Source organism: Erithacus rubecula (assembly GCF_903797595.1).
Source record: "Erithacus rubecula genome assembly, chromosome: 5".
Classification (NCBI taxonomy): Eukaryota; Metazoa; Chordata; class Aves; order Passeriformes; family Muscicapidae; genus Erithacus; species Erithacus rubecula.
Genome location: NC_136687.1, coordinates 25,887,473 through 25,911,979, shown reverse-complemented (window position 1 = coordinate 25,911,979; position 24,507 = coordinate 25,887,473). Strand labels below are relative to the sequence as shown.

General features: G+C 38.7%; 1 protein-coding gene across 1 annotated transcript in view; it reads right to left on the bottom strand.

Annotated features, from left to right (window-relative positions):
* The window catches only part of CRACD (capping protein inhibiting regulator of actin dynamics), a 104,042-nt gene that overhangs the window by 69,225 nt on the left and 10,310 nt on the right, over positions 1-24,507 (bottom strand).

The window sequence follows — 24,507 nt, the reverse complement described above, 5'->3', positions numbered from 1 at the left end:
CTGAAAGTAATCTATTTGAGTACACTGGAAAACAGAAAAAAAATTAACAGTTGAAAACAACCTGCAAAATTGAACAAAGCAGCTACTTTTTAAACAGATTTTTTTATTCTAATGCATTAGTTTCAAGTTCTACTTTGAAAAATTGAACTATAATTTTGTGATTTTTACCTTGTGTTGCTCAAAAATTTCTTCCAAAGTTTTCAGGGATTTTTATGCTTCCTTTTACATGTGGCTAGAAGGATCAGACAGGGATCTTGTAGCAGCTATCCTGTTCTTATACTCTATCAGTTATTAAATAATATTTGCTATATTAATTCATCCTTCTCTCCTTAGGCAGCCACAAAAAAGAATATTTTGTTGTAACAATGTAATTGATGTATAGGTTAATCATGCTCCATTTGACAAGACAAGGATAGGGGTACATTTGGTTCTTGGCACTCAAACTGAGCTGCTTGCAAGCATTGCATTATTACTGCTGAATTCAAGGACTAAATATTGGTGGGTGCTCTCAGGCTTCCAGGACAGATGATCTAGAACTGTACTTTTAGCAAGGCACCTGAACAAGACACTTTGTTTAAGCCAAGAAATGAGAAATTAGCAAATTAACACTCTGTTGACTCTGCAGTGCTCATAATATACAGAATGTCTTGTAGGTGTGAATGAGAGATGAAAAAACAATATGAAAAAATCCTGAGTTTTTCAGGCCAATTCTAAAAAAAAAAAAACTAACAAAAAACCACCCTTCGGATGACTACCCTCTTGTTTCTGAGCACAAGATGCAGCACTGACAGTAGCATGTGCAATGGTCTGAGCATGGAAAGTTTGTGGCCTGCATCAGGTCAGTGTGGTTCTGGCATAACAGGTAGGAATTTATTTCCTTTGCCACCAGAAAGCACCTCCCAGTAATCACCTGCCAGTGCAAAGACCTCTGTTAGTCCACAGCTTTAAATCCTGCGTGCATCCAAAATGTCTCTCTGGCATCCCTGCAGAGGTGGTGCTGTTAACTGGCAGAGCAGAGAACATCTCTCAGTGTGCTAATTTCACATGTTTCCCTGCCCTTTCTGCTCCCCAGTGACTTATGGCAATGGCTGTGGCATTGCAGGAAGCAGGAGTTCAGTGCACCTGCAATAAGGAGCCTGCTGTAGCTGAGAGACTTTGGGTCTGTCACCTTGCCTGCATCCCAAAGGAAATCCACCAGCCCTTTATAGAGAGTCAATTTTCATTCTTCTGCATAAGGTTTGGAAGCATGGGAGCAATGGGACAGCTTCTGAATTAGTTTATTGTTTTCAAAATCAGAATTCAAAGCACTTTGAACTCCTGGGTGTGAAACAAACCTTCATTGTTCAAAATGCAAGAAAAAGAAATTTAAAGCACAGTCAGTGTAAACCACCAAGCCCAAGATGAGTACGAGGAGATGCCCTGGCAGTAACAGACAAACACAAAAGGTCTTCCGTCCATTTACTAACAGTCTTTTAATTCTCAGGGGAGCACATGAAGACAGATGGATTGGGAAACATTTCAGTGAAAAGGGAAACTCCTGAAGACAGGCCAGCATGGAATATTTGGGTCCTGAAAGAGTATTTCAGGAAACTGTTCTGTATGGTCCTTTTCCAACACAGCTATAAAATTGAATGCAGAATTAGAAATACATATTTCCAGCATAGAAAGCTAAGCAAATGCACATTCTGCACACACTTAGGGAAAATTACTATATCCCACAGTAATAAGCAGCTGATAGAAGCAATGATGCCAGACCCATGAAATTCTGAGCAGAATATAAATCAGGAAATAAAAAGTACCCTCAGATTTTGTTTGAGAACACAGACCTCTCCATTGTGCATTTTATCTTTTCACAATCTATCCTTTACCTCACCACGTAATAATAGCACAAAACTTTAGAACAGAGAAAGGCCATTATAAAGCAAGTCCCTGAAAATGCCTACTGTAAGGCTAGAGTTACAAGAGGTAAATTGATCAACTGGTCTATTTTCAGCATCTCAGACAATAGTTGTTCTTGTACCTAGTCCACATAGTTGTTATTTTGCCACATAACAGAAGACTAGTAGACAATTTAGCATGGCAAACCATCAATTATTTGTCCACTAAAGGACCCCACTATATCTTTTCTCTCTGCTTATTAAGTCCTCATTCTTCTAAAAACGTATTTCAACTTCTCAGGATAACTGAGTAACAGTCCAAAAGGAAGTAAGTTCAGTATATCACAGATAGATATAATCAACATTACTCACAGAATATTTATTTTAATGCAAAGGAAACTTCTGATTAAAAGAATAAAAATTACAATCAGAAAGAGAAAACCAACACCAACTCCTGAAAATAGCAGAAGAGTGTAGAGATACCTGCCTGTTAAAATACTGAAAACTATAACTCAGTGTTTCATATCATGAATAATAAGAAAAGTCCTCTATGACTTAAATAGTTTCTTTAGAACACGGTAGATCACCCTGCACTAGAAGCAGAGTTGGCACATTTTAAAATTTGTTCCTCATATTAATTTTAATAACACCTAAAATTAATGCATTTAGTACACTGTTAAAAATATAAGGCATATCAGTTAAAATACACATCTTTTTCAGGCCACTTACTGATAAAAGCTTACAGTGAGTAGTTAGCTGTGAATCCTAAAAACTTATAATTTATGGTTTGGATTGGAAGGGACAACCCAAGATGATTGAGTTCAACCCCCCTGCCATGGGCAGAGACACTTTCCACTAGGCCAGGTTGCTCAGAGCCCTATCCAACCTGGACATGAGCACTCCCAGGGATGGGACATCCACAACTTCTCTGGGCAACTTCTTTCTGTGCCTCATGATCTTCACAGTGAAGGCTCTCTATTCTAAGATCCATTCTAAAGATGACAGAGTGAGTTTATTACTCACATTGTTACCTCCTTCCTAAAATCAGAGGTTTGGACTTTTCAAGGGGAATGAATCTCTTCATTGCAAATAGCAAAATTCATTAAAAGGAAAAAAAATGCCAGCAGTTATGATCTGGCATGGTCTTTCCTAGGTTTCTGCAAGTTACACATTTCTAAACCAGGACACATATAGGAGTCAAAAGGAGCTACCAGGACACTAAGTGTATCTTTCCTATCCATCCCTCAAAATACAGTAGCAAATTATGTTTTTACTCTATATGCAGAAAAAAGTTCCCAAACATGGTGGGGAAAATGTGTGCTCACTTCTCAGCCAAAATTAATCTCATATGTATTCATGAGAGATAAGTAAGAAGTTAAACATTCAGGACTAGTAATTAAAAGAGCTGCAAATAACAGAAAATATAAAAATCATGTTTAATAAACAATATCTCAAAAAGGAGCACAAGAGTTCTGGGATAAAAGCAGCTTTGGTAACTTAGCACACCTATTATGATTGACATGTATTGTGTCTCAAACTCCAGGGTATCACAAAATGTCATTTAATTCATATCTTGATGGAGAAACAAGCAGCAAAAATATTCTTCTCCCAGTTTTAAATAGAGGTAGGAGTGGCAGAGGTGGAAAATTCTCACAGATCTCCTTACACCATTATTTTCAGCCATGCATTGCAAGGAATCCTCTTTAGGACTGCAAACCCCATAAAGAAAATTAGGAAGAAAAAAAATTACCGAAAACATCTGAAAAATATCTAAGCTGACTTTCAGCAGTGTTCTGCAAGTCTGTGTCTGAACAACACACGCAAGGGAAATAAGGCAGAAAGATGTAAAGGATGCAAGGAAGACCTTGCTCTTCCCAATGACATCCAGGCCAGCACAAGGCACTGGGCAGAAACTGAAACACAGGAGGTGCCTCTGAACATCAGGAAATAATTTTAGACTGTCAGAGTGACCAAGCACTGACACAGGAAGCCCAGGGAGGTTGTGCAATCTCCATCCTTTGGAGATACTCAAAATCCAAAGGGACAGGTCCTGGACAATGAGCTACAGCTGACCCTGCTTGAGCAGGTGGGTTGGACCAGATGGATTCTAGGAGTGCCTGGCAAACTCAGACAATCTGTGATTCTGTGAAAATTGAAGGGAGAAACCAGGAAAGTAATTCCCACAATTAGGAAACAAGTAATTGAAAACATTCCCTTTCTTTTTTTTTTTTATAAATTACAACCCTATTTATCACAAACCAAACAACAACATGAATAAATAGGATGAAACTGGATTAAAAGATCTGCAGAACAATTGCTGTTGACATTGTAATTTCCCTAGGTCATGCTGACACCATTAAAAAGTCATCTATCCAGTCAATGTTGTAGAGATAAAATCCAAATGCAAGCAAAAGGCTGAGTAAAAAGGAAGCTTTGATCTCCCAAACTACAGAGTAGGAACAGCCTTGTCAGAAAAACCTGACAAATCTTAATATGAAAAATGCAGATTTTGCAGGGCTACCACCCCTTGTGTGCCCTGTTCACCTCTGTGCTCCCTCTCTTCTCTCCAGCACAGCCAGGGGCAGGGAAGGTTAATTATATTTGCACAGGTCAGCCTCAAAGCTGCATCAAAGACACTGGGAGACATCCAGATGGGTAAATGAGACTGTTTGACCTGCATGATATCACTGCTGGTAGGGCATGGAAAAGGGAAAACTCTCTTGGGCTTAGGGGAGCTCCATGGGCACTGCAGCAGGAAGGGGAGTGCAACTCTGCAATGACTAATACAGCACAGCCAGGGCTCACTGTAATTTTTCCTTCTCTGATGCTGAAAAATAACTAAACCAAATTAAAACTGTAGCTTTGCCTGTGGTGTAGGGTGTTAGAGAGAATTTCTCTATCAGACCATCCCATCCTGCTCTCTGCTCGTGCCTGGCTAACCTCAACCTGTCCCCAGCCACAGGAGCTCGCACAAGTGTGAATCCAAGTACACTTTATTGCAGTGATAGTTAGACTTACACAGAATTTAAGTGTAAATTGCCAAGGAAAAAATGGAAGCCCAGCCTCTCCCTGGTCCTTGGTTTATTTTCCCCACATTTTATATGCAACACTGCCTTAAGAAGACATAGCTTTGTATTTTTAAAAACAATAAACACAATAGATCAAGTTCTTTCTCAAGTACCACAAACACTTTTAATTAGAAATGCTCCTAATACACTCTGAAAGACAAAACCATCAAATATTACCATGAATTTATTTCACTAACAAGAGCTATGATTTTCCTTCTCTGCCAGTTGTGCCAAGTACAACCTCTAAATCTTAGGGGAAAAAAAACATTGCCTCTCTTTTCAGTACCTTAAATGATAATACAGGTCATCAAATACTGCAAGATTTATGATGGCAAAACCCTCCAGTTATTTTTTGTCCACTAAATGTATAATTCAAAACACTGTTTTATGGTTATGTGTCATTCCTGACTGTATAACCACACTATTTCCAGACATGGCTAGAAAAATTATTTGCAGTATTATATGACCAGTTTCCATTCCCTTTATTTGATATAAATGGAATTCTGTGCTACAGGCTGACTTAAATGAGGCTCTAAACTTGTTTGTGGAATAGGATCTTGCTCTACTATAGCAGAAGTTTTTTAAAAGGCAAAAAAACCCCCAAAAACCTCAGTGAAATGAACTTGAAAGAAAAAATGAATGAAAAAGCCTAAGTGATTCCTGTTTGAGGAATGTCGTATCACAAAGTGCACGGGCAGCAAATGCCTCCTGCAGTAATGATGCCTAACCCTAGTGTGTATCCAAGAATATAGAGAAAAAGGAATTTTATTGTACCAGGTCCTGAGTCTGTGGAGAAATCACTAAGAGTTTGTTTCAGGCACTCACTCATGCAAACGTAAACTTGCCAGCTGTCTTGGAAGCTCTCTGAAGAAAGGCACTATACAATCATAAATCATTAATGAACTGAGTGACCTCATCTTTGGGTAACTAAAGAAGCTTAAACCCAACGTGCTGTAGAGGTAGAAAGTCTCCCAGTCAGCAGTGCCACGCACCAGTGGGCAGTAAACACAAGAGTATCCATCCTGATGTCATTGCAGATTCCTCTTGACAGGCTTTGTGTTTTTGTCTCAAGCACTACAGGTCATGGGTGGCAAAAAGCAGAAGCTTCTGAGGACAAATGAGGTCACAGTTCAATAATTAAGAGCGGGAACCCTGCCTGATCTCTTTGTTTCATCCTGTGAAGTGAAGCATTAAATAATGCAAAAAACATCTTGCTATCTTTAGGAACACAAAAATAGTAATTGTGTCTAAGCTGATAAATGATGCAGAGTTGTTAATAAAGACCACCAAGGTCTAGCCTGTGGCATGCAGCACCATCCTGGGCAAGATGGGGCCAAACATAAAAACAGAAACTGCTTCAGTAAGACCCAGCTCTCCCAGCCCACCAAGGGATGGACACTGCCCCCCACACAATGCCATGGCAGCTTTTTGTGGCAGCTTTTTGTAGCAGCTTTTTGCCTTTTCAGCCCAGATCCTTCCCCTTCCAACACCTATGGCTGTGCCTGCTCCAGCCAAACATACCCCCTGGCCCATTCACATGGAAGAGACAGGAAGCAAAGGCTGCCTGAAAATGCCAGGAAAAAAAGGCAGTGCTGGCATGAAGTCAGACAAAGAAAATGCCTCTTGCACTGGGGTGAAGCTGCTGCTACATGAAATAAGGACCACACACCCAAAGTACCAGACCCAAGTCCTGTGGGATCAAGACGGAGACTTTTGCAGTGCCTAGAACAAAAAATTCGATCACTCCAAAATGTTCTGGTAACTCCAGGTATCACAATGTCCTCATGGGGACAGCAGTGCTTTAAAGAGAATTGATATGAGACAAGATGGTGACTGCAAGATCTCCCAATGAGGTTGTTCAACATATAAACATCACCTCTGTGGGAAAAAAAACCCAAAGGCAAAGATTTCTATATGGGAAAACAATGAGGCTTGTCCTCAGGCAGAGCTGAAGAGATGTTGTGTCTGGCAAAGTCAGACAAATGAACCCATGCTTGACAATTCTTTGGGGCCAGCAGTGCTGTGACTGATATGATACAACTTTTCCTCTCTGTAGAGAGAAATTACAGAGGGAGCATTTCACTGTAGTCTTCATTGTGCTAGCAAAGCACTCAGCTGAGTGTCATTCCAGCTTCATGCAGTGATTTCACCTGACAAATGGCCTAAGCTACCTTTACTGTATGTGTAGTAACTTGTTTTCCAGCTAGCTATACAACTGAAGTATTGTATTTTCCCAGCTTGTTCAGCCAGTTTTTCAGTCTGTCCTAAAGTGACAATCTGCCTCTGAAACTGTGGTTGGTGGTTACTGGCAGCCCAGTATCTCATCCTGACAGGTGTTTCAGTTGTTGTCACATAAAGTTCACATCCACCCCTCTCATACTGATGTATCATTGCTCAGGCACAGAAGGGTCTGTGCTTCTCTCCTCTCTTGTAGTCCTGCTGTTTGGAAATCAAGAAGTGAGATTGCACAGACACTTGGCACTCTTTCCCTGCAATAATCTGTATGAAAAAAGCTATGTTGTCTAGATGAGATTAATATCACTTAGTGATAAATCAATAGTTCATTTCTGAAGAGCTTGTAACCTTCTGCATTTTCTCCCTCACATATAAAAAGGGAGAAGGTAGAAAATGAAGTGCTGAGGACCAATAGTTTCCTTAATTGTTCCTGGTTATGCTAAGGACATAAAATAGGAGATGTACTAATTTCGAGAGATGGGAAGGAATAAGGAGAAGAAATAATTTGCTGTACTAAAGTTTGACAGTCTTCTATGAAATGCAAGGATGTATCATTTTTTGCTTAGGACTTTCAATGCTTGTTGTGTTCATTTAATAAAGCACTGCATGTATTGAAAGAGAAATTGCATGGGTGTTTGTGAAAAAACAGTTCTGTAAAACTCTAACAAAATCAAAAGACTTAAAGGAGGTAAAAAAGAATCACTGAAATCATTACTCTCTAGTTTACCCTCCTCTTGAAATGACCCACACTAAATACCATGGAACAACATTTCTTTCAATTCCATGACACTTCCATGAATAAAATATATAACTTTTCCAGAAAGCACATTAATATCTCTCCACTTGACAATGAGAACTGCCCCTTTTCAGCAGCAAAATTTCTAAACCTTTTACTACTGGCAATAAGCAATACCCACCATAAAACACACATGCATGCAAAAATACATCTATTCACCTCCTCAGGCAAACACACACAACCAGTCTTCAGGTTTTTACAACACATTAAAGAAAGCTTCAAATGTCAAAGAATTTTTTTACTTGCATTTCACAATGCAATCTTACCAGAATATAAATAAAAACTCTCCAATTTTAGTCATCAGAATTAAATAAAAGAGTAAATAGGGCAAGAGACATTTTACACAGCTTAAAACTAATTATTAATCTATTTAAATATCAAATATTGACTTTAATGAAATGGCAGGTCTGCTAGAAATTCTGTCCATTTTTTTCTACATCTTCTATTCAGGAGCATATCTTGGAACACATTGAAAAATGCCAGTTTGACATTTGGGATTTTGTTGAATTAAAAACCAGAATAAATAATAAATAATTTTAAAAGCATCTTCCTACTCCCCAAACTGTAAGGCCTTTCTGCTACACCTTTTTTTTTTTTTTTTGTCTCAAGAAAATGCAGGTAGAATTTTATATTGTTATTCAAAAAATCATATTTTGGTAATTGTAGTGAGATGCAACTTCAGTTCCTAGAAAAGATGAATGTGTGCTGCTTATTATTCAGTATCATGCTGTTCCTTCACTTAAATAATTCTGTGTCCCAGCAAAGCAAGGCAAGAGATTAATATCTTTACTCTTTATTTTCAAATTGGAAAATGCATTTTTTGCAGAAGCAATTCTTACACAAGTATTTGGTATAAAAAGAAACATTAAATGTAAAAGACCTTTTTAAAAGTAATCAATTGTAAAATGAGCTCTTTATTTTAATAGGAACTTATTAATAGGATCTATATAACAGCATTTAAAGGATTGTTATTGGATGCTTTTTCTAATCACAAGTTATCAGGAAAACCACCTGGATCAAGTTTTCTGAGGACACCACAGATTCTTCAAGTCAGTGACATCATAAAGCAGCTCAGATATCCCTTTCCAGGTATGGCTGGCTGTGCCATCAGCACCTCCAGTGTGACAGACAGAAAATGCATGAAGTGAAAGAAAAGTGAAAGTCCAGACAACAACATTTGTCTTTGTCTTTGCTTGTGGATCAGTGTTATGTTTTCATCCTTTGCATCAACATCCTTAAATGGGCACCTCTACCAAGGAGATGGTAGAAGGTAAATATGTCAACTGCCAGTAGAAGAGAGACTTAAATCTGCTCACTTTCTCTTCATGAGGAAGTGCTGAGAGTAGGAAAATGGGCAGAAATCTGATTCAAACAGCATTCCCCGAAGGGAGAGGAAGGGAGATGAAAACAGAGACTGCTGTGGTATTTCCATGGACATGTGCTCTACCAGGCATATCCAGCAACACAACAAACCAAGAGCACATCTCTGGAGGAGCAGGCTCTCCTGGTAGAGGTCAGAGAACCTGGAAAATCCCACCTTCAGCTCACCATTACATAGGTGGGGCAAGTTCTGCAGAGCATGCTGTGCAACAAATGCTTATTTCATTGTTATATCAGGATGATTTTTGTGCAATTAGGTACCAAGCAAAAAAGCAAAAAAAGTGCGTGTTTTGAAATGTGTATTTGATGGCTGTTTGTGTATGAGATGAGCCTGGGAAGAAGGGGCTGGGTTGGGAAGTGCTATTGTCTCTCCTGTTGAGAGGGAGTAGTTGGTGGGCACCTGGTCGAGGTGAACCCCTCCACAGTTTGTTATTGACAGGCAAAAGGTTCTTCACCCCCAAGGAATTGTTCCAGGTGTAGCCTCACTTTTAGCTGTGCCCTTTTAAACTCAGAGATCCCAACTCTCATAAGACTTTCAGTGCACTGACCTTGTATTTTTTTTCTCTTTATTTCCCCCCTTTTCTGAGAGCTAGGTAAATATGACCAAATGAAAGTGATATTGAGCATTAAAGAGGACCCAATTACAAGCCAATTTTCCAGATGTTTAGGAAGTTTGGCATTTATGATAGCAATGTGTTGTGACATCAGAAAATAAAAAACTATTTCAATTACTGCATTCTTTTACTTGAGTATTTCAGGTATTGCCCAGTGGTAAATAAATCATTTCTCAATGGTGCTGGAATGATCACAACACTCACTAGGAATTAAGACATCCAGCTGCTGTGAGTAGGTAGATTGGAGAGAACTCTATAGGAAGTACAAACAAGTGAGCTGGCAGGGAAAACTAAAGTGACCTAAATGCCAGCTCCAGAAGCTGCCTGTATGTACCAACAGCAGGGAACATGGGGATCTGCTATGGCAACAAAAGCAGGTGAGCAGATAGAACACCAGTGCTGATACCCCACTGCCAGCAGATGAATCATGTGGCTATAATTGGGAATGTTCTTTTCAACAGCTATTTTAAAATAAAATGTCTAAGATGCTTTCACAAGATTTTGCATGCTCTATTTCAGTTTCCAAGAGGTACCAAAATACTACCAGAAATTTTGGTCTCAAAATACTGCTGCCAGGATCTCAGAATAGAATGAAAATTTCCATAAAAGCATGGAGTGAGTTTCTATCTTGTTCCATCTTTGGTCTAGGTTCAATGAGCCTAAATAACCAGTCTAGCATGCATGCCTACGGCAAATGCAACTTCAAATCTTTGATGAGTCCATCTGCCCTTGATATTAAAAAAAAAAAATAAATAAAATCCCTGTGCTAAAAGGAGTGAATGTTGGAAAACACTCAAAATACTACCAGAAGATAGCTTGAGAAGAACAAAAGTTCATTTGTTTGAAACAAACAAACAAAAAATTCTAAGTTTCAATAGCAACAGAGGCAACTTAAAGAATGGATTTGATCGCAATTAACAGAAATATGGTTTTTTCCCATCAGTGTGTCCGTTTACCACTTAGAAGTGAAAGCCTAAGAATTGGTCCACAGCTTACTGTACACTAAACCAGATAATAGTGTTTGAAAAAGGAAAAAGCAGAAAATAAGAAAGGAAATAAGCAGGGAAAAAAGTCAAATTCATAGTTTATATAAAAAGCTTTATACATTCCTACTGACAAATACTACAGCCTGAGTCACATCAAAACTAGATTACAGAATTGTATTAATCAACATATTCTACTGCATTGATTTTCTTTGGAGCCAAAATACTTCCCATTGAATTGTGCTACATTCTGTAAAATTGTAAAAAATATTTCCCTGGTTTGGTTTGAGTGGAACCAGTGAGTTTGCTTCAGCATGATAATCATGGGCTGGAAAGGCACTCCTGGCTTGCTCAATTGAAGCAAAACCATCACAGTTCCCTCTATCCAACCTGACAGTACTAACTTTCCCCATGTTATTAGAAAAAACACATCTAGAAGGCTTGAGAGTTCTTTTTTCACAAAACAAGCATGACACAGGTAATGGCAGCAGGATCTGCCCTACACTGAAGAAGTCTGGGATGTCTCCATTTGTTAGAGGAATTAGTTTCCAAATTCTTAGGTGACCTTCATTCTGGACATCCTCGCGAGTACCCCAAAAGCCATGATATGTCAACACTTATCTTCCAAGACCCAAACATAACCAACAAACCAACACCTCTTAGAGTAACTGGTACCGAAGTTTGGTACATTTCTACAGACATCTGTGTCATGTTATCAAATGAATAGATTTATTTTCCTAGAAAAAGAGGACAGTTCACTTAATTACATTTTGATCAAGAAAATGTCAGGTTTTTCAATCATATTACAAAGACAAAAGCCAGCTCTGGACTCCTCGGGACAAGAGACACAGGGAACTCCTGGAACAGGTCCAGTGAGGGCAACAAAGATGAGAAAGGGATTGGAGCAGCTCTCTTGAGAAGAAAGGATGAGGGAGCTGTGCCTGTTCATCCTGAAAAGGAGATGGCTGAGAAGGGAACCCATCAATGTCCATAAGTGTCTGAAGGGAGGGTATCAGAGGATGGATCCAGGCTCTTCCCAGTGATGCCAAGCAATAGGGAAGGGGCAATGGGCAAAACTGATGCATAGGAAGTTCCACCTGAAGAGGAAGAACTTTACAGTATGGGTGACCCAGCACTGGAGCAGATTGTCCAGAGAGGTTGTGAAGTCTCTTTCACTGGAGATACTCAGAAACCATTTGGATTTAATCCTGTGCCCTGTGCTCTAGGATGACTCCGCCTGAGCAGGGTGTTGGACCACAAAACTCACTGTGGTGGCTCCTTCCAACCTGACCCATTCTGTGATTTTATGAGTGAGGTTTCTTCCTACAGAGGTCAAGTATTTTCTTTCAGTCAAAGACAATCATCACTGAATGAACATTTTGCTCTAAATTTATCTTCAGTACTTGATTAAGGTTTTAAATTCCTCATAGGGAGAGAGCCTGCCATGGTTTAAGTATACCTGTGAAAACAGGGATTTATTGGTAGCTTACAAAGGCAAAACATCACAAAATATGCTGAACCAAGAGTATATAAGACTTCTAATTTGAAAAAAAATGGTGAAATAGTATGAGTTCTGGTGACAGGCAGATCCTCAGATGACAAATCCTACCCTCCACCCTGCAGCCCTGAGAGCTGGACCTTGCTAATTATAACAGCACAAAAAAATCCCTTTCTGATATGCTTAAGGTCTGTACAAATTACAAGGTTTTTCACTAATAACTCAACCTGCATCAAAACAGAAGAGGTAGAAATGCAAAGATGTACTGGTATAAATGAAGTCATAGTCCAGGTAGGGGCTGGGTTGAGAAAGTCCATTACAGTAGTTAATTTGTGAAAGCTATATTTATGCCTTAATAGCATGGGTGATTAGTTTAAGCCTTTTGTTGGTAAAAAAACTTAAAAAAAACCCCAATCTTTCAAATGCTTCCAGAATTTGTTATAAAAGAGAAATCAATCAAAATGTTCACATAAGCAAGGTTCACAGTTGTGGCTTTTAACTGAATGAGAAACTGTTCCCTTAGGTGTCTTTAATTTATAAATTGCACCCTCCTGGTTGTATGGAATATCTTCTCTAGGCATGAAGTTATTAATGGAGACAGAACTTTGAAGAAGTGCTTTAGAAAGCTTTCTTGCCCCTGGAGACTTGTCCCAAGGGATTACACCAACCAAATGCATTAAGGAAGCAGTCAAGTACTCTCCAAATGCAACCTGCACATTTCCAAAGAAGTCAGTTGCAGCCAGTTTACTTTAGCTCAAGTCATTGTGCCAGAAAAGCTTTGTGTCCTTGCCAGAATTAGGCACTTAATTTTGGAAAGTTCACCATGCAAACAAAGGGAATGTGTGAAACTGCAAAGGAGGTGTTATCACCTCTATTCAACAATAACAGGCTATGATAGATACTTTCTCACCAAATTACTGTAGCTTTGCACATAATTTTAATTTGGAAGCAGCTATTTGGATCCTATGGGCAAGTAGGATTTAGAATTGTAAATACATGAAACCCTGAACAAATCTCAGATGTCAGCAAGGTACAAGGAAATGGCTTCTCTTGTCTAAGACTAGCCTTGTTAGATTTTTTTTTTGTTTGTTTTACCTTGCTAAAATACAAATTATAGATGCCTCCTGGATTGCAATGAAAAGACTGTGATCGAGAGTAGTAACACACAAGCAAATAATTGTGACTCCTAAACCTAAGTCATTGTAGCATAAGCCAATTATTGCCTATATTGACAAATGTGATTATTCAGTCTTTTTCCTTCACTGATTGAGTGCCATTCTCTTCTCCCTCACCAGCTGTTTGCTTCAAACCTGGCAGACTCAATGCCTCTCCTTCACTGGAGCATGATCCAAAGGGAAGGCAACCTTCAGCACAGAGATGGCAACAAGCCATGGGACAAGAAGGGTGGAGCCCAGAGAGAAAACCAAGAACATTCTACTTTTTTAAATGTTTTCCTGCCTTGCCTCCAAACCAGAAATCATAGAGCACACAAAATAAATCAAAAACTGTTATTTAATTATGGATTTACACTACTATTTCTTAACAGAAAAGTGAGGCAAAGAAATGTTGCATGGATTTGGTGAAGGAAACACAACAAGGATGTGCAGGTCGGGAGATGGGTTTGAAAAGAACAGAAAGGAGCCTTACATCTAGGCAGTGAAAATCTCTGTGGAAGAGTAGCACTGTCCAGAGCTACATCACAGAAATTCCTAGTGACCTGAGTAAATAAGGGCTATAGCATCAAGAGTACTTGTTTTAAAAGTGTCCATTTTTCCCTCATTATTCAGCATGCTACTCGTCCATCACTCACTGCACAGAATCCACTCTGGAGACAATTATTACATTTTCCAGATCTGCTTTTTCTGAATGTTTGTTTGCCTGCAGAGCTGTCCTCACAAAAACCATTATTCTTGAACAGTTATATGAGAACAACATTTTAACGATGGTCTTGGTAGCAAAACACCATTAAAATATTTTGGATATTAACTGCAGTCTGAATAAGGTCTGGATGATGTAGGAAGCACATTTGAATGCCAGAGCATAAAGCAATATTGGAAGAAAGCTCTGTGGAGATCTCTCTGTTCCAGTGCAGCCCATGCACAGATCCATTTACACATTAAGACAGGTTTGAGGAGGCAACAGTTGATGTTCTCTCTGGAGAATATCACAAACAGTATCTAGTAAATCCTAAAGGAACATTCACAAACTGTGGTCTCCAGATATGGAAAGGCAATGAGGCTTTAGCTATTTCTCTTGTGAAGGCAGTACAAAGAGCCATGACAGCATGTCATGCCTCTTATATTTGAAATCTGGACTTTAGAGCAAGTAGACTTTTAATTTCTCCAGCCTTTAAAAAAGGGAGAAACCTCCTTTCTCTTGCCCAGATTCAATTCCCAATGAGTGATAAACCAGTTTCTTCTGCAGCAGCTCAAAATAATCCTCAGGACAGAACAGGTTGGGTGAAAAAGCCAACCAGGACAAGCAGAGTTGTACAAAACCTTATTGTCAAGACAATTTGTGCAAAAATTAACCACAGACCTATCATGACAGAAACAGCCAGACTTGCAGAAGGAAATGAAACCTCTTTGAGACTTGCACCCAGTGTTCAGATACAGGTCAGTTACAATAACCAAGTACTGCACTAGTCCTTCTTTATCTGATATTAAGTAGAGTTAATGTTAGGATAGGTTTTTATTTTGTATGTGGCTTCTTTGTTTGGTTGCTTGGTTTTAAACAGTCCATGTTAGATCTCTATTTCCTTCTGAAAACTGGCTTGTTAAAACTGGTGGGAAGGAAAGGTCAAGGGCAAGAGACATGACATTAGAGGTAAAAGTTTGTGTATCTGCCCATAATAGATGAACCCTTCTCTGCTTCCTCCTTTCCCCAAACACTGGTGCTGAAACACCTGCTATTCAACTATTTTAGTAAGTGTTTTAATTTTGGCTTATTTTCAGTTTTAAGAAAAAGTAATTAAATTTTTCATTCAAAATCTTTCCCGAGAGTTTCTGTTGCCTTCATCTCCAGAGGTTCCAAGCTCATCTTGGCAGGCTGGAGATATCAATGTTGCTTATTTAGGCAAGTAGCAAGATACTTCTGTCACCTCATCCTGAATTAATTTTAGCTGTCATGGCAGGGGTACCTGGAAACAGCTCTTCAGGCAGAAATCCCCAAATGTATTTACAATGGGAAGGATTTAGCACAAGCACATGCATCTTCTTTACTGGAAACAAAATAGGAATAGCAGCACTTAAAGACAATATGTAAGGGTATTTAAACAAGAATAGATCCTGAGTGCAATAAATACTTCATGCTCCCATGAGCTACAAATCAGTTTCAGCCCACTGAACCATCTGCTCTCACAGCAGCTTCCAGCCTGCCTCTCTCACTGCAGTGCAGCGTGGGCTGTGCCACTCCAGAAAGGATTTGGATTGAGCTAGATCAGATAAGGAGAGCCCTAAGTGGCTGGTGCATTTAAAACTGTTTTAAATTGCATGTCATATACTTGTCAAATTACCTGTAATTGGAATTACCAGAGTGAAAAAGATAGCAGGTAAACAGTTAAGAGAGTATTTGTGGGTTTCTCTACTTATGACAAAGTCAGTTGTCTCTGCAACTGAAATAAACTGTCCTACTGTCTTCATTCCTGATGTGATCTTGCACAGCTTGGACAAGAGCAGGGTTCTTATTCCATCACATCTGAGATAACACTGCAGGAAATGTGAAACAAAAACATTTTTGTGCCAAGCTGACTTGTGTGCTATGCCAGATGTAGTGAGGATTCAGCTGCTTCCAGGGAGCCTAGCAGGGAGTTCACCAAGCTTTGTGACACTATAGGGCACTGGCATGCTTTCCCTTGCTTGCTTTTCCTAAGAAAGTCATGGCCAAGAATTCTCCCTAGATCCTGAGATGTGACATTGGCATCTGCTGCTAAACACAGTTTAATAAGTGATAAAATCACCTGGAAACTGTCTGTGAGAACAGGGACCAACCTTATGCACCTCTGTGGGGCTCCTTGTGATGAGGAGTTCATTGCTAGTGTGAGATGCTGAATGGTAAAGGCAGGACATGGCAGGATCTGGGGGGATCAGGGTGTGTAACATGACAGAGGCAGGAAGGCAGGACAGCAGCCAAGGCAGCACAAAAAGCAGAGCACGTAGATAAAATTTTTGTGGTCCTTAATATCCAGCTAAGTGTACAAGGAACTGAGATATTGTCCCAAAACTTTCTTGACATCATAAAAGTTCAGGAAATTTGTTTCAGATGAGCTTATCTAAACAACTAAAGCATCTAAACAATATCTAAAACATCACAAATAACTATTCAAACCTAATTACAATTCAGCTTTAATTAAAAGATGGATATTGGCCTCCACTAGATGCTTTGCTGCCTCCCAGTGAAGTTGCTAGATTGTGATGGGTATAGACTTCAGCCTGTTATTTCTCTTCTATACTTCAGGCACCCTCTGACCCTCTGCAGTCTGCAGGATCCATTATCAAGACAGAATTAGAGCAACAAACTTGACCCTTGAACATTAAATATTAAAAGGGTACTAGAATGCCACCTTAGATGCCTTCAATGCTATAAATAGATTATTTTGCAAAGGAAAGCCTGCACATTTCAACAACAAACCATTTCTAGGGGAATCTATATTTTCTTCTGCCATAATAACTATCACTGAAGACTCAGGACCTCCTCCTAGGTAAAATCAAATATTTTTTATGACTCAGCAAGCTGCAATTCTAGCAGAGCATCATGCAAATAAAACCAGAACAGGTATTATTAATGGCTGCATTTCAAAGCATAACAGAGAAAATAATATTTTGCATCAAGGTGCTGAACTTTTTATTATCTCTATGCTATGAAGTTTTCTAATTCTACCAAACATGAATAACATCTATTCTCTAGGCTGTAAAACCATCCAACTAAAGCCTTGTCTCATGGCACTATGAATTTTGGAACAAGAGTGGGGCAAAAAACTGTATTTCCCAAGAGTTTCACCCAATATTTTCAATCATCTACATATGGTTTGATATTAGGAAAATAAATGCAGCTATCTGTTCCTCTGAAAGAGGACTTGAAAGTACCCTGAAGAGTAACACCAAAAAATTAACAATTTGAAGCTCAGGAAAATAAAATTTCAAAACAGCAAGGTCTTTTAGGAATGTTGAACAGGTTCTTAACTGCTTGACCAGAAGATATCCGAAGAAACTACACCTCCATATTCACCCCTTAGAATGATAAGGATTTTTGGGTTTTGGTATACCACTAAGCTGCCTGATTCATTAAAAGTGAAATCTATCACACCACTTTCTGCAGACAATAAGGAGAAGAATATGTTTTAGGTGTCATTTTTAAAATACATTATTTTTTTTCTATACCAACACCTAGCAAAGGTCAATACTCACAAACCTATCTACATCTTGAGTCACTTACTAATATTTCCTTTGTAGAGATAGAACAGTGTTCCCAAATAGTGGTCCCTGGGCAATAGGCTTCTGATGGTATCTGTGGCTAAAGAACATTGATGACAGCAAGTGAAGGAATATAAAGCATGTCTAGCAATACTGAGCTGCTCTGCTTATGAGCCAGTGAACCACAGCACTTTTTAAGTGTGTCAGCATTTCAGACTTTTCAATGAAATAGTTGTTTTTTCATAATAACACAAATTTTCTCCTGCACGAACAATTTGAAAAATGAAATACGCATTACTGATTACCTGCCTCATCACAGCTGCTGGACACAAGGACATATTATTTAACCTTCAATAACAGTACCTTAAAATACTCTATTGCAGCTCTGTCACTTTCTAAAATTCTTTTAAAAATATTTCCATGGTAAGTTTTCATATAACAGCATGAAACTCTGATGTGACAGATTTGTGCTTTTCTACATAAAGCAATCTACTGTGCTGCAGAGGAAAAACAAGTCAGACTTTTCTGGGCTACTCAAGCCTTTTGAGGTTGCTATATCATAGCTGGGCAAATAGCAGTAATGGAGCTCTACATTAAAATTCAGATAAAAACCTGTGAAGTTTTTCAAGCACTGAGCTGGTTATGCAGCTCTATTTGTTTTCTGTGCATCCAATTCCATTCTCATTTGCACTCTTGAGCGAGTACACTTTGTACATTACCTGTGGTATCTTTAAAGACTCTGAGCAAACCAAGCTGAACCCATGTCTGGTACAATGAACAGCCCTTTAAATGAATAAGACATTTTCATTTAATCTCAGGATTCTAAATATTGTGAGGTTAGCATATTTAATATATTTCTGCCATCTCTATGAATAAATTACATGAAATATTCAGCTCTTCAGCTACATCTACTCTGAAAAGAAGCTGAACAACCCAAGGAGAGGGAGGGAACAGAAAAACTGGGATCCAGAAATTGGGGATGAACCAAAACTCTGGAAAAAAAATCATCTCTCATTTAAGCAGTCCTTTGATTTGAGAGAGGTTTATTTGTTAATCTGTGTTGAAACAGCCATTGACAGGACATCTTCCCAAGTGACAGACACTATATTTTAAAAGAGAAAGAAATAAAAACCAAATGCCAGAGGAACAGATTCCTTGTGGAGTGGGTGGCAGCACACAAACAGTACAAGCCACTGCCTTGGAAGGGAACAGAGTGATCTTGTGGCAGCTAAAGATGTTCTGCTTACATATGTTGCCATGAGCAGCAGGAACATACAGGATTTATCTTCAGATTTTGGTGGCACTTCAGCTGCTGTGCTGCCCCAGCTCTAAACACATCTGCTGAGCACATCACCCAGGTTAGCAGCAGTCCAGAGTCAGTTATGAAACTCCAACCTGGCCACACCACTAATCCTTAAATTGCAGGAAAGGATTACTAGCCATGATGTGTCTAAGCATTTAAAAGGTGAGGCAGCAAGAAAGGAAGCAAATCTAATCCTCACATTAGCAGCCTAATTATTTTTAGGAGAACACATCCTTATGCTGCTGCTGTGTCTCCTACATGGAGACACCCTCTGCCATCCTACAAGGAGATACATTAGCATGACCATATGTTTTGGGGAAGGCTTGTCAGCTGAGGCACAGAGCTGCTGCTTTGGCTTCTGGAACAGGGTAACCCCCTGCCAGCCAAAATCTTTGTGTATGTGTCTGTTCTGCACCACACAGTGGGACAACGGCACAGAAACCCCAGATTCTGTAGAGTATAGCAGATTCTGTAAAACTAAAGCAAACAGAGAATGGCAGGGAGGTTCTAGAAACACATCAGAGAGGGAGAAGCTGTAGGAGAAAAGTTCATTTAAGATAATGGGCAGCTTGAATGAGAACTAGTATATATCCACTGGTCATGGGGGAAAGTCAAATCCCCAAAACTTCCTGCTCTCCACCCACACCTCCCCAAAATATCTGTAAGAAAATATGGGGGGGAGGGAATGCACAATATATGGAAACAAAATATTTGTAACAAGTTTCAAAACTGGAGTGAGATGAGTTCATGAAAAATGCATGTCATAATTGCCCATCACAGGAGTGGACTACAACTCAAAGGTTAAGGAAGGTAAAATGCCAAATTACTTCTACACAGCACCATTAAAGTTGTATATTGAAAAGATATGAAAATGGAAAAAAGATCAAACCACCAAAAAAAACCCAAAACAAACCCAAAAAAAACCCCCAAAAAACAACTAAGAAACCAGACAGAAAACAAAAATATAAACATTCTTTAGCAAAGCTGGAATTTGAGCAGCATTCCAAATCAACCACGGGTAATTCTAACTACATTGAATAAACACGTGTTATTTTCTTGGCAGAAACTCCAAGCCTGGCAAAGCAGTGGCTCATGATGACAATATTTCAGTAAGGCAAAAGGCTGAAACTTCTCTGTGTGCAGCAGCCAAACACTTTTCTGAGCAGGAAGAGGAACCCTTCTGCAGCTGACCTCTCTGTCTTTATTCTTTTGTCATTTACTGCTTAACACTAAAATAATTCATATTCTGCAGGTAATTGCTGCACTGTAGAAATTCTAAGGCTTAGTCTTGTTCTGACACTTATTTTGAGCCTTGAAGTAATTTATTCAGACAGTTTTTCTGTTCTTCCATTACCATCTAGGCTAAGCAACAGGATTCTTAACTCCTCCTGCAGAACTGGCTCAGGCAAAAGCAGCTTCTTCCATCTCCTAGGGCTCTATATCAAGCCAGTATATCATTCCCTATAATACTCTGTTATTTGCAGTAATAACATGAAATAGAGCAAATGCATGCAAGGAAAAGAATTTCATAAGGTGCAGTCATCACATGCAAATTCTATATTCTTCTCTATTTGTTTGAAGGTTAGAAAGGCAAGCTATTTTAAAGTGATAATTGACTTCTATTTCAGCCCTGTAAAGAAAAGAAATGTCATCCACTCTGGGTAATTAATTGCATTACATATTCCCATACACCCACATACATTTGGAGCAGGAAAACACAATTTTCTGACAGCTACACTGGCCCAAAAAATAAAGTCCCAACAGAAACATTTAGAGATTTCAGATCATCCAGAAGAAACCAGACCCTAATTTTACTGACTAGTACTGAGGGGAATTTCTTTCTAGAAATTTGTTGATGGGCACAAACCAGTTTTTGCATTCTCATTTCATAGAGCTCAGTCATTTGATGTCATTGAGGTCCCTACACTTCAGTTAAGAAGAATATCAGGTGTTCTCTGTTTTCTCTGTCTCCAGTTTACTTGAAAGTGCTGCTCAGAAGCAAATAAAACAGTGTTTTTCACACCCAGAGTGCAGTAGGTCTTAACATTTCTCATGATTAGAAAATAAGGATTGGAAATAGAAGTATCAGTTAAAACATAAGTAAACTACAATGTCTGCTGTTGCCACAAAGCTGAGCTGTCATCCCATGTCCTCTTAATTTTCCTTAATTTTTTAGAAGGGGATAAAATCTGAATACCAAGCAAATTTTAGTAGGAGTAGATGTTGCTTAGGAATACATGTTACCACCATTTTCCTTTTCTCTGAGTGAAAGGTCAGGCCATTTTTTTTTTCCTAATTTACTCAGACCATTTTTTTTCCTAATTTACCAAGTCCAACTTCCTTCTTAACCATGACACATTTAGAAAGACACCCTGGCTAAACATAATTTTAAAAGATAGTTCATTTATCACATTGAAATATAAGTAAAAATGTGGTTCTTGAGGCAGTCTATGGAAAACACATGATCCTCCACAGTTGTTGCTATCCTGCCTTCACACAATGATGCTGTCCAGTGAGCCAGCTCCAAAGGGGAGGGCTTGGAGCACTCACACATGGCTGTCTATCCCACTCACTGTTTCCCACTCCCTCCAAGGCTCCTGCAAGTGCAAGAAGCAGCTCATCTGGCTGTTGAGTAGCAGAAGAGCAAAAAGGGCATTAAATCCTCCTGCCTGTTTCTTTCCACTCTGTGCACAGACTCCATCCATGTGTTCTTTTCTTTCTGTAGGGTCAGTGGCAAACAGCTGCAGGTTCTCCCTGGCCACAGTTGCAAACACCCAAAACATGCTGTAAGACTTATATGGACAAGCATCTAAACTTAGTTCTAACACTATTTCTTCATAATTCTTTCCTTCTATAATCAAGAAAAGCTGGAACTTGTTATTTGAATGAAAAGTTAAATCCAAAAAACATGCTAAAATTTCATACAACAAATCAATCTTTCCTTCAAGGAAAGACATCTACTCTTTAATCTCATCATTTTTGCAGCCAGATCTAAGAGAGTGTCATGGATACATGGATTCTTCAGTGGCAGAGCTGGGCCACATTCTGGGCAAAACCAAAACAGGACATCAGTGCTGCTGCCCAGCCTCCCTCTAACTGAACCTCTGTGCTGTGTTTCCCAAATCAGCTGTGGCACAGATCACACTTTGCTTTTCTGCCTAAAGAAATCTCTCATGCCAGCTAACATATATAGACAGCCCCTCCTCTAATTTTTGGAAGTCTGTACTACAGCTGATGAGAATTAAATCAAACATTAAGAATGACATCAAAATCCTGTGTCCCAATATGAGGATGAGGCTCATAGAATTACATTCCCAAATAAGAAACACAGATGTGTGCTGCTGCTCAGAGACATCAGTGCTTTGGGGAAAATCATAACACACAAAAGACACTCAGTGTTCAACACAGAGGATACAGCAGATACAGAGGATAAAGTTTTTAGAAGTACCCCAAGTTGGAAAGTTGGAAAGGAACCTGTCACCAGACAGGTGCATTTTAAGATGCATTTAGAAAATACATCTCAGGAGAAAGATTTGTGTAGATAGAAAGTATCCAGTTTGAACCAAAAGTGTCAGATCTGAACAGAGGCCCAACACAAGACTTGAAATGAGATTTGTTCACTCATCTGTGTATTATTTTATATTTGTTGCTACTGAAACAAATTGCTAAGCCTCCACCAAAGCAGAACTGGATGAAAGCTCTAAGGCATTCTAGGACATAATAACAAGGATCAAAGCATCATATTTAGTGATGCAATGATTGTCACTTGTCTAAAATCATCTTTGAGTGTAGCCTTGTAAGCAAACAAATACAGACCAGGAAAACAAAACAGAAGCAGGGAATGTTTAGGATTCATTTAATTGCTGGCCATGATTGGTTTATGGTGCCTTTTATATAACCCCACAGATTGTAGGGGCAAAGTTACATGGAGGCATAATCTTTATTTGTCTACTTCTATTTCAGAAAAAGGCACCTATATTTCATATCTATTTAAATACCCAGTTAATTATTTTGATATAACACCCTTAGCCAAATGCACCTTCATTTAGATGAAATTTTTGCTGTTGTTCATGATGTCCCTTTTAAGCAGCAGTCATTTCCATTTGGTTTCAGCCTAAAAAGCTTCTCTGGAAGACAGCCCAATTAAGCAGATTTTCTTATTAAGCATGCCCCAGTTAAGTGATGTACATCACCATCAGCTCAATTCCTTTTTGATTTTTACATATTAAGCAGAGCACAGGGCACATTCTACATTGTTTTCGAGCTAGCCTGTCCTTGCACAAAGTACATGCTTACATTCATTTTAACTAAACATCAAAGGTATGAAATCTAACCTAAACAGGAAGATTTCTACATAGTCCTGTGGAGTTCTTTTGATGAAACTACCCAATTTCCCTTTTAAGTATTTCACTGAAGGAAGTCTTTGAAGAGAAACTGACTTCTGACCCCAGCACTCCCAGCAGCACATCTCTATGGAAGGGGCTCCCTTTCCCTGGGCATCTGGAAATCACCTTTATAACTCACTCTGTGCTCCAGCACTACATAAAAAATTTTAAATATTTAATTAAGTTTAATTGCATTAAATTAATCACTTCTTTTTTTTTCCTGTGGGAAAGAGCAATTCAATGCCTCACAGTAATTTCCTAAGGTTATATTTCTGGCACTTGGCAAGGAATCTGAAACAAGTGTTGGATGTGTCTTATTTTCACAGGAAGATTACAGTTAAAATCAACAACCCTTGTACAATATATTAGATTAGAATACCAGCCCTTCTGCAGCAATGAAATTAAAACTAAATGCTGAAAAAGTAATTTAATTAAAAGCTGTCACATGCTTTAAAAAGTGTTTAGGTGTGTTCTGAGCATTCCTCAATACTGACCTAAAGTCCTTATGTGTTGTTTCAGTAGCAAATGTGATTTTCTAAATCAAATGCACTCAAACAACTGGGATCATTTTACTATCCACATATTTGTAATTTTTTTTAAATGAGTGTTGGAAATACTGAAGAAGTTACGCCATGAAACAATTTTCTGATTTGATTTTTTACATCAACTGCAAATAAAATGTCACTAGGGAAGAAAACCTGAATGTCACAATGAATTGTTGTTGTTTTCTGAAGTGTGTAATAGTTTCCAATTTAACATCATTATGTTGCTATATTAGTCCAGTTCTCTCATTTTATCATTATAATTCAACTTTTAATTCCAAACATCATTTTTGAGTTTGAAAAGATGCAGCCCTCGTGCCAAAAAGTTAAATGAATTACTTTTATACCATCAGAGGTTGAAACACAACCATCTGGTCCACCAAAATTGGTCTGAAATGTTCAGTATTCTTTAAAT